This window comes from Xyrauchen texanus, chromosome 45, assembly GCF_025860055.1.
Source record: "Xyrauchen texanus isolate HMW12.3.18 chromosome 45, RBS_HiC_50CHRs, whole genome shotgun sequence".
NCBI classification, from domain to species: domain Eukaryota; kingdom Metazoa; phylum Chordata; class Actinopteri; order Cypriniformes; family Catostomidae; genus Xyrauchen; species Xyrauchen texanus.
The window spans coordinates 3,219,584-3,227,273 of NC_068320.1; the positions used below are offsets into that span (position 1 = coordinate 3,219,584).

The following is a 7,690-nucleotide window of genomic DNA, read 5'->3' on the forward strand; positions in this document are numbered from 1 at the left end:
CGATGCTAGCATGTGTTAAGCATGATGCTAACGACGTTTTTAGCATGTTTTAGCGACTCGCTAGGCGATGCTAGCATGTGTTAACATGATGCTAAGCATGTTTTTAGCATTTTTTAAGCACTCGCTAGGCGTATGCTAAGACGCTTTTAGCATGTTTTAGCCCTTCAGCTAGGCGATGCTAGCTTGTGTTAGCATGATGCTAGCACGCTTTTAGCATGTTTTAGCACTTCGCTAGGCAATTTTAGCATGATGCTAGCACATTTTTAGCTTGTTTTAACACTTCGCTAGTCAATGCTAAGCATGTGTTAGCATGATGCTAGCATGTTTTTAGCATGTTTTAGCGTGTGGCTATGAAGATTTTAGGTCATTACTTTTTGGCTGCTTGATAAATAAATCCTCTGAGGGAGAGAGAGAGGGAGAGATGCAGGGCTGACAGGCCCTTTTTGTCTGTGTGTGTGAAAATGTCAGTTGGGATTTAAATTTCTGAACATTCCGCAATGTTAAGTCAATGGGAGTTTTTTCCGAGTTTGATCGTCATTTTTAGGAAAACCGTAAGTCCGATCAGTTAGAAAAGATATAGCAACTCGAGTCAGAACAGTTTGAGTGTCTGAGCCGAGTTTGGAGTATGTGGAGTTAAAGCTCTAGGAGGAGTTAGATATAGAAATTTCACCGCTAAGAAGAATAAGCGGAATAATAATAAGTTTAAGTAGGATTTCAGTAAGTTGGCTCTCACAAGCCAACTTAATTATCGGAAATGTTTTTTTTCAGTTATTAGTTAAAAAATGCTATCATAACATATTCAACCTTTCTGAGAATGCTGTGCTATATGTATGCAGCATCATCTTTTGTGTACAATTCTTACAATTTAATTAGTAATTTAGATTAACAAGACACAATAGAGCTCATGAATTCAGTATCAAAATTAATCTTTGCAATGCTCCTTACATCCTTACAATCAATGAATTAAAACAAATATATTCTGACAGGATTTGGTCTCAAAGATGGGGTTCTGACAGAAAAATTTATTTTCTTAAGTAATTTCTTCACTTATTTCAAATTAAATTCACGATTTTTATTGTTACGAAGAAATAACAATAAATTAAATTACAGTAAAAAGACACAATAGAGCTGATAAAATCAGTGTAAAAATTAATCTTTGCAATGATGAGGAAAAACAGAAGCAGCATCTGAAATGGCATTGTTTAATGCAGCTCACTTGGAATTTGTAATGACTTAATTAGTAAAGGACATTATTCAAGCTTCATTTTAAACAAGTGTTTAACACAGTTACTTTTGAAATAATTTAAATTTTAAACTAAAACGTTAATGTTAAATTAAAAACCACCACTAGGTGGCAGCAATTCACTTTTATTGAGAGTAATTGAGATGTGGTGAAAAAACTTGCTGGACACAAAGCGAGGCACGCACCTTCCGGGGCAGTCTAGCAGCTAATATACATATATTTTTTGTATAGTCTAGCACTAGTATATATTACAAAAAAAAGATTGTATTATATTGGACTATATGCGTTTTCGCTTGGCGCTCTGTGCTCCATTTAATCCATATTATTCTATTTTATTCAAATTGAGGATTTTGTTCGAGGATTTTGACATTTTTTAGGGTGATGACGTCATAAAATATGACGACAGACATTAGAAGCTTCAAGCGAAAATGCAGATAGTCCAATATAATACAATCTTTTTTTTTTGTAATATATACTAGTGCTAGACTATACAAAAAATATATGTATATTAGCTGCTAGACTGCCCCGGAAGGTGCGTGCCTCGCTTAGTGTCCAGCAAGTTTTTTCACCACAGTGAAAATGTTTTTGAAAATCTAATTTCCAACAAACATGGATTGAGGCGGAATATTTCGTTAGATAAAAAAATTTTGTGAATTTGGGAAATTATTACATCTATCCTTTTTCAAAACATGTTGACTTTTGGACTTTACAATGCTCTGGAGTTATTGGAAATGTTTGGACAACACGAATTGGAAACAATCCTATGCAGCCACCACTGGAATCGAAATCCATGAATAAATTAATCTGTTATATTAATAATAAACACCAGGACACGAAATTTTAATTCTAATGAATGTGAAAATGTATTAGTTCATCGAAAATCACAGAACTTGCTATTGTAGCTAATTACAGATACAACTTTGATTGTTTGTATTAAATTATTCTCTTTGTAAAATAAAAACAAATCAATACAATAGCTTATAAAAACATCACCAATGTGTATTTCAATGCATAGTAAAAACCTTAGACATGTATGAGACACGTATGAAACACATATAGGCCAAACCCAAAATGGCCAAAACAGTAAATGAAGAATATGAACATTCGCTAAACTGTGGGAAAACTAATCTATTTAGAAAGCAATATTTGTTTTACTGTGAGCAAAAATATCATTCTGTAAAATCATTATGAACGAATTCTCCTAAAAGTGGGCTCACTTGAACAAGGCATCTGGTTGTTTTGGGGGAAACCCCGCACATCATTCACTGACGCTTGTGGATCGATTACTCAACACATGTACTCTCTACCTTCCATGTGTAGATCACACACACTACCTTTTGACATTTGTCACAAGTGTCCTTAGTTTTGTTTTTCTTGCAGTTTCTCCACGTACAGAAAACATCAGACGAGCCACGCCAACATTCTCTCCTCCCTGATCAGCTCACACTCTAAACAATAATCTAACATAATGAAGAGCCAACATTTTTTTGTTAATATCTCATCAAATGAATATTTATAAAATGTAATTAATATGTCAAATGTACATTATTTTTAACTTGCTAGTCTATAGGAAGTTACTTTTTCTTCTTCTTTTCAGTATGCAATAAAAGAAAAAAAAAAAAGAAAAAAAGATTAGTGTTACTTACCCAACCAGCTTGTTGGTTTAAAATGGTATTATCCATGTTTTAAAGGTTCTTTGGGAGAATGCCAACAATGTCCATTATCAGCTGTTCTCAAACAGGGCAGGCCAACTCTGTAATTCTCTGCGACTGCCATCTAGTGGTAGCTGCCTGCCTTGCCTTTCAGTTGCGTGTGGATCCTCACTGCTGAAAATGCGGAAAGTCTCAAAATCCAAATGAACCGAACAGGATCCACTGGAACAAGGAATCAATAAATGCACGCGTGTCATCTTCCCCTCTGGAGGGGGAGCCGTAGGAGGCCCGAGAGGCGGAGCCGTAGGAGGCTCTAGTGGCAGAGTCCTGGAAGGCTCGAGAGGCTTGGGGGGGCGGAGCCCTGAGAGGCTCGAGAGGAGGAGGAGCCCAGAGAGGCTTTGGGGGGTAGGTCTGGAAGGCTCTGGAGGTGGAGCCGAAGGAGGCTTTAGGGGCGAAGGCCTGGAAGGCTCAGGAGGTGGAGCCCATGACGGTGGCGCCGTGGGAGGCTCTAGCGAGGTAGGCCTGGAAGGCTCTGGAGGTGGAGCCAAGGGAGGTGGCGCCGTGGGAGGTCCCCGAGGCGACGACCTGGCAGGCTCTGTAGTCTCGGGCGGTAGAGCCGTAGGAGGCCCTAGAGGCGGAGCCGTAGGAGGCTCGAGAGGCGGAGCCATAGAAAGCTCTGGAGTCTTTGGGAGCAGAGCCGTGAGAGGCTCGGGAGGTGGAGCCGTGGGAGGCTCTGGAGGGGGAGCCGTAGGAGGCCCGAGAGGCGGAGCCGTAGGAGGCTCTAGTGGCAGAGTCCTGGAAGGCTTGGTGGGCGGAGCCCTGAGAGGCTCGAGAGGAGGAGGAGCCCAGAGAGACTCAAGAGACGAAGCCGTGAGAGGCTTGAGGGGTGGAGCCATGAAAGACTCGAGGGGCGGAGGAGCCCTGAGAGGCTCGAGGGGAGGAGGAGCCCTGAGAGACTCGAGAGGCGAAGCCGCGAGAGGCGAAGCCGTGAGAGGCTTGAGGGGTGGAGCCATGAAAGACTCGAGGGACGAAGCCCTGAGAGGCTCGAGGGGAGGAAGAACCCTGAAAGACTCGAGAGGGGAAGCCCTGAGAGGCTTGAGAGGGGGAGGAGCCCTGAGAGACTCGAGAGGCAAAGCCGTGAGAGGCTTGAGGGGTGGAGCCCTGAAAGACTCGAGAGGAGAAGCCCTGAGAGGCTTGGAAGGAGGGGGAGCCCTGAAAGACTCGAGAGGAGAAGCCCTGGGAGGCTTGAGCGCGCGATCATAACTCCCAACGGTAGATCCTGTCGCAGAGTGCGCTGAAAACATCCGCTCTAGTGAGCTGCGTAAATCCTCAGCGTGGGGCATTGTGACTGTCTTCGGTAAGGGTTGGTTATTTTGTAACCTGCGCACACACACACACAAGATGAGACAGTCACAATGTCGGAGGAAACTGCTTTTATTAATAGCAGTGCAGGCAAAAGTACAAACAGGGTAAATCCAGAGAAGAGTTGTCGAGGGAAGCGTAGGGTCAAAAGCCGGGGAATCAAAGTGGAGTAAAGGGGCAAATCCGGGAGAGAGTGGTCAACGAAAGTGGGGGGGGTCGAAGCCGGGAAACAGGATCAGAGTAACTAGACGGGACTAGTGGGAAGCAAAAGACAGGGGAACAAGGGGAGCTGGCAAGCTAAGAGGAGGACAAGAGGAGTTCAAAACTAGACGAGACTAGCGGGGGGCAAAGACACGGGAAACTAAATACAATAACCAACAGGCGTGAGACGAAAGGGCAGTGATATATATAGGGGAAAGTGCAGGTGTAAACAATGAAAGGTGATGAGACGAGTACAGGTGAAACTAATGTGGAGATTGAGACGAGTGCAGGTGTACATAATGTTCTGGCGATTGGGAGCGGGCATGTGAGCCCGAGGAGGGAGACCTGCTAACGAGCATGAGAGCTCGTAGGAGCAAAACGAGCGTGGAAGCTCGAGGGAGCAAAACGAGCGTGCGAGCTCGAGGGGGCGGAGCGAGGGAGCGGGGTTCGTGACAGTAATAAATGCCCGCGTGTCTTCTGATCCACAAATGCACGGATTCATTTTTGCATGAGCAATTTTGGATTTATTAATGTAGAACAGACCATAATTATTTGCAAACATGTCTGTATTTGTACAAATCGCTGCACAATCATTCAATCCCGAATTCCACAGATTCAAATCAAATGGCATTTGTTTGTGGTTAGTAAAATACATTCACAAAATGTATCTAGTACATGCACAATTGTGTGTGCATTCATTAATAATAATGAGATTAATATCATTCCATAGCTTTCTTCTGCCATCACTAGCTATATTTTTCCCTCATAATTTTGCCATCTGAGCATCCATCGATCGTTTTCGTTGGACCACGATACCAGTACTGTGTCACGAATTGGGCATGATTGATGGTAGCAGAAAAAAGGAATATGTTCCGTAATAAAGTGGAGAACGAGTGAGGGCAAACGGCCTGATTCCTGTATTCGGAACGCCTGTCGAAACTTCAATGTCACTTTTCATTTTCATCTTAAGTTGACATCTGAAATGCTTTAGTCAGTGATGTATTGACAACAGCAATAGGGGCAGTGTTTCTTCACATCTACTTTGATCTATTGTTTCAAACAAAATCACCCATAAACATTATGTTTGGTGATGTTTGACTGTGGATCACGATCAAGCAGAAGACAGACACTGAAGACATTGCATTAATGATGATGATGATGATGATGATGAAAAAAGCCTGTGAACTAGGCCTACCCATTGTAGTCAAAAGTTAATGAATGGTGTTAATTAATTTTTATTATAATAACACTGATTATAACACTGATGTCATTATTTAAACATATTTTGTTAGCATTCAGAAGGCATAATTAAAAGTCTTCAAGATCATATTGCTTTTCTCTAGACTTTATTCACATATGCGACCTTGAGGTAATATGATTGGGTACATCACTTTCTTATTGGGGTAACTGGATTAAGTTACAGATATTTGTTTTACTATGTAATAATTATTTATAACGGATTACATTTAAAAAGTAACCTTCCCAACTAGTGTTGTCAAAAGTACCGGTACTTCAGTACCAAGTCGGTACTAAAATATAAAAGAAAAACGATACCAGTGTTTCTACAGTACCGGTAGTACCGAGCACCGAATGAATGACCTGCACACTGTCTAACTGACACACGACTGCTTTCAAATGATTCTGTTACCCTAGCAGGTGTTAGACTGTTATTAGAGACATGTCAGAGCAATATAATAAATGATGCTGCAATGCTCACATTTGCGTTACAGGTAGAAAGACAATGTAGCATTATTAGAATGTCTTTGCAAATACAAACAAGTGTTATTATCATGTAATGCAGAACCTTTGTTTCAGTGATATTTTTTAATAAAAGTATATACCAAGTTTCTGCATCTTTCTGGTTTTGGAATGTTTGCGTGACAACAGGCCTCTGCGTCTTGGCAAAAGTGGAGTGCAAAATTTTGTAGGAATTTCCAAGTTGGAAGTCTAACATCATGTAGTGTGCCATTGCACTTTGGAAGGTGGAATTATTTCTTTATTTTTATTTATTTTATTATGCTATTTGTGATATTTTAGTCTTTAACAATTTAACCATGAACAAAACGTAGCCAATGAAATATGCGAAAATATAAACATTTTAACTCTTTCCATAATCATTCCTGCATAAGCATTGAATGAGCATGACTAGTCTTCATACCAGAATGCCAGTGTCCTTGGGCAAGACACTGAACCCCAAGTTGCTCCCATGGCAGGCCTTGCATGGCAGTTCTGCCATCACTAGTGAGAGTGTGTGTGCGCAACGTAGTGTAAACGCTTTGCTAACCGCTAAGGTTAAATAAGCACTATATTTACTATACATTTGGCAGATGCTTTTACTTTACAGTGCACTTATTACAGGGACAATCCCCCCCAGAGCAACCTGGGGTTAAGTGTCTTGCTCAAGGACACGATGGTGGTGGCTGTGAGGATCGAACCAGCAACCTTCTGATTAATAGTTTAGTGCTTTAGCCCACTACTCCATAAGTGCAGACCATTTACCATACATTTATATACTTTAGTTAAAGCCTTCAGAAGTCATAATCACTATGAGAGCACTTATTTCATCACAAGTCATTCTGTATATTTTATACAACTTGTCACGTTTTAAATAAAGAGTTAAAGCAAATCGGACTGTTATGTTTTTATATTGCTAACAAATGGTTATGATATATTGTTGACTGTTGAGAAGGTTTAGAAAAGGCACACGCACATTTAGAGGCAATGTCGGGTCATTTCGATCTTGTCGCGCTTAAAAACATGAGATTAATTGTGAATCGTTTAAATTTACTGACAACTCTCAAACATTTGAACAGTAATTTTACATATTAAGCTTTCTGTATAATGAAATGATAATTAAATTATTTACTTGTAGTTTTTGAAATGTCTGATGAAATTTGAGGTTTAGGTGGTTGTATTTGATATTTTTGCGTTGCATATTTTCATACTTTTTTATTTACACGGTCCGATTCGAAATCTTTTTATCCAAAGGAGATTATTTTGGGAACTCGATAATCATCTGTCATTTTGGCGTGTTGTGAGCGCAGCATTAACTGAGCAGATGCAGATCAGTAGTGCTGGCGGGCTTACGTTTTTGCATATAAATTAATTGATGTTTTTCAATATTTTTTAAACACATTTCATTACTGTTTATAATATGCTATTGAAAATAATAATAATAAAAAACATAGTAATGAGTAATGCAGTTCAAGTCAATCTCGAGTCCCTGGTTCTC

The 7,690-nt window shown here is 40.4% G+C and overlaps 1 long non-coding RNA gene across 1 annotated transcript in view; it reads left to right on the plus strand.

Moving 5' to 3' along the window:
- LOC127637792 (uncharacterized) overlaps positions 1–2,722 on the plus strand; it is a 63,835-nt gene extending 61,113 nt beyond the window's left edge. The window contains exon 12 of the long non-coding RNA XR_007969777.1: positions 2,624–2,722. This is a non-coding gene — a long non-coding RNA (uncharacterized LOC127637792). The remainder of the gene's footprint in view (positions 1–2,623) is intronic.
- The last annotated feature ends 4,968 nt before the right edge of the window (positions 2,723–7,690 follow it).